Source organism: Cicer arietinum, chromosome 2 (assembly GCF_000331145.2).
Source record: "Cicer arietinum cultivar CDC Frontier isolate Library 1 chromosome 2, Cicar.CDCFrontier_v2.0, whole genome shotgun sequence".
In the NCBI taxonomy this organism is placed as follows: Eukaryota; Viridiplantae; Streptophyta; class Magnoliopsida; order Fabales; family Fabaceae; genus Cicer; species Cicer arietinum.
In genome coordinates this window covers 32,715,457-32,719,216 of record NC_021161.2, presented here as the reverse complement: position 1 = coordinate 32,719,216, position 3,760 = coordinate 32,715,457, and the positions used below count along the sequence as shown (strand labels likewise).

General features: G+C 31.1%; 1 pseudogene; it reads left to right on the top strand.

The window, feature by feature from the left end:
• The first annotated feature begins 269 nt into the window (after nt 1-269).
• The window catches only part of LOC101489711 (7-deoxyloganetin glucosyltransferase-like), a 5,139-nt pseudogene continuing 1,648 nt past the window's right edge, over nt 270-3,760 (top strand).

Below are 3,760 nucleotides of genomic sequence, written 5' to 3'. Positions count from 1 at the left end.
ACTAAAGTACTCGTGTCGTAAATACCAATTACAAATAAATTGCAATTTTAGAATTACATACTTGGTAGATTCACACACTGTAATAACTTATTACTATGACTTGTAGATATATATTCCACAAGCATTATTTATTAATATTTTTTAGTTTCAAATTAGGCACCGTCACTGGCTCATTTCACCTATAAATTTAGTGTAATGGGAAAGACAAACTCAATTGATTTGAAGCGGTGCTTGGAAAGAAGAAATAAAGGAGGTAATTAATTAACAAAATGGGTTCTTTGGCCAAAACAAAGAAGAAACCTCATGTTGTGTGTGTTCCATATCCAGCACAAGGTCACATAAACCCAATGCTCAAACTAGCAAAACTTCTTCATTTTAAAGGTGGTTTTCATGTTACATTTGTTAACACCGAATATAATCACAAAAGTCTTCTCAAATCTAGAGGTCCTAATTCTCTAAAAGGTGTCCCCTCTTTTCGCTTTGAAACCATTCTTGATGGTCTACCTGAGTGTGATGTGGATGTGACACAGGATATTCCTTCCTTGTGTGACTCTACTAGAAAAAATTGCCTACCTCACTTTAAAAACCTTATTTCAAAACTCAATAATGCTTTTGACACCCCTCGTGTTACATGCATAGTTTCTGATGGTTGTATGAGCTTTACTTTGGATGCTGCACAAAAATTTAACATCCCTGAAGTCCTATTTTGAACAACTAGTGCTCGTGGTTTTATGTGCTACCATCAATATCGTCAACTCATTGAAAAGGGCTTAACACCCCTCAAAGGTAAATTGGTTGTTTTTGTTGGACGGATGAAAATTTTCTTTTATTTTTAGATAAAAAAAATGCATTTAATGGCCATACACCATTAATGTAAAAAAATTTACTTAGAGTCAATCTTAAATTATTGATTAATTTTTTTTAATTATGAAAGTTATAATTATTAGTGAATGATGAAATAAATTATTTATATTTACTGTAAATATAAAAGTAGTATTTATAGACCGTGCGTGATTCATTTAAAAAAAAATTAAAACAATAAAAGAGATTATATATTATTTTTAGATAAAAAAATGCATTTAATGGCCATACACCATTAATGTAAAAAAATTTACTTAGAGTCAATCTTAAATTATTGATTAATTTTTTTTAATTATGAAAGTTATAATTATTAGTGAATGATGAAATAAATTATTTATATTTACTGTAAATATAAAAGTAGTATTTATAGACCGTGCGTGATTCATTTAAAAAAAAATTAAAACAAAAAATGAGATTATCTTTTATTTTTAGATAAAAAAATGCATTTAATGGCCATACACCATTAATGTAAAAAAATTTACTTAGAGTCAATCTTAAATTATTGATTAATTTTTTTTTTTAATTATGAAAGTTATAATTATTAGTGAATGATGAAATAAATGATTTATATTTACTGTAAATATAAAAGTAGTATTTATAGACCGTGCGTGATTCATTTAAAAAAAATTGAAAATAATATAAAATTTAAAACATAAAATGAGATTATCTTTAATTTTGTTGGTTAAATTTTATGTTCATAATGTTTCGAGTGTGTCAAACCGTTGACGGTTATAATTATTAAAGGATGATGAAAATAAACGTGCGTGACTCAAATTTTTTTTTTAAATTGAAAAGAAAACTAACTCTAAAACAAAAAATAAAAATAAGATTGTCAAATTTATTATTCCATTTTTAATTTTCATGCTATTTCAAATTTTAAATGTAAGTTTTTTTTTCAACTTCTTGCAGTGTTTATAAGATAAAACTGCCTAAATAAAGCTAAAATAGTCATCAATTATTTCCACCTACGTTTTGATGTTACATCTTATGAAGTAAAAAAGGCTGTCATAATTAGCAATTCTTTCAAAACATAAATAAAGATTGATCAAGAATGTTTCTATATAGGATTTGAATCTGTGTTTTGCCAAATAATTCATCTTTAATAGAAAACTATTAACTACTTGAAAATTATTAACCAGTTAAATTTAATCACTTGATTTCTCACTTGCTTTCAAATAGAGTTGTTTTTACATCTTTTTAGTTTTTAAACATTGAGTTTCACGTGTTTAGTGGTTGCAAGGCCACTGAATCAAGATGCAAGTGCATCCTAAATCCAATCAGTTAAATTGAAGAGCCGAATTAATATTTATGTTTAATGAAGTAAATTAATTGTTTGACATGTAGATTCAAGTTATATGACAAACGGGTATTTGGAAATTACCATAGATTGGGTACCAGGCATAAAAGAAATTCGATTAAAGGATATCCCAAGCTTCATCAGAACAACAGATCCAAATGATCTTATGCTTGATTTTTTGTCCGTAGAATGCCAGAGATCTCAAAAAGCATATGCAATAATTTTGAACACGTTTGATGCCATAGAGCACGACGTTCTAGAAGCATTTTCATCGACTAACTTGTTAGATAATATTATTATATATTAGTAGTAAGGGTATTTTAGACAATTCTATTCTCTTATATATATACTCATTGTAACCCTATTAACTTTAGTTTTGGTTCATTATATGTTATGAAACCTAGAGTGGTTGTTTCTCTTATTCCTCTTTCTTCTTCTTTTCATTGTTAACATGGTATCAAAGAGCTTTGGTTGATTTTGGGATCTACCGTAGAGAAGAGAGAGACTATTTTGATAGGAAAGACAACCACCAAAAGAGAAAAGAGAAGAGTAACCATATTCCCGATTTTGTTAAATTAGTCTCAGAAAAACATCGATTGCGCATTCGTTAACCGTTGGATCGGACTGATTTTTGGACAGCAGGTTTGCAACATTTAGGTCTTCGTCTTCAACGGTCAGATCGGCGAAGCGACGTCTGGAAAGGGAGAAATCGCGCTTGCACAACATCAGATTATCCCTAATTTATTTTGTCTCAGTGATTGTATTTATCGTATTTTCCTGTCATTATTTGTTATGGCTGATGCTAAGGATGACTCTCTTCAAGTTCATTGTCCGAAATTGGGGAGAACACATAAGAATAATTTTAGGGGGTCATTGTCCAATGTTGTTGCTTCTGCTCCTCCTACCATTGGCTCTAGTTCTGGCTCTGTATACCCATCTGAGATTGCTTCTCAAATATCTGATATTGCAGAACAACTTCAAAAACTTCTTGCCACTCAATCACATTCCATTGAAGAGGCTGTTTCTTAACCTCTATTCACAGTTTGTCTGAGCCCTCTTCCTATAAAGAGGCTGTTCTTGATCCTCTTTGGCAGCAGGCTATGGCAGAGGAACTTTCTGCATTGCACAAAACCAATACTTGGGAATTAGTACCTCTTCCTCCTGGAAAACGTGCTATTGGGTATCGTTGGGTATACAAGATCAAAACTAAGTCTAATGGGTCAGTTAAGCGCTACAAAGCACGTCTTGTTGCTAAGGGTTTCTCTCAACAAAATGGTATGGATTATGAAGAAACTTTTGCTCCTGTAGCCAAGATGACCACTACTCGTACTCTCGTTGCAGTTGCATCTATTCGTCAATGGCATATTTCTTAAATGGATGTCAAAAATGCTTTTTTAAATGATGAGCTTCATGAAGAAGTCTATATGGTCCCTCCGCAAGGAGTTTCTCATAATCAAGGGGAAGTATGTAAGTTAAAAAAAGCTCTATATGGTCTTAAACAGGCTCCTCGAGCTTGGTTTGAGAAATTCTCTACTGTGATCACTTCTCTTGGTTTTCGCTCTACTGAACATGATTCTGCATTGTTTATAAGGTCCACCACTT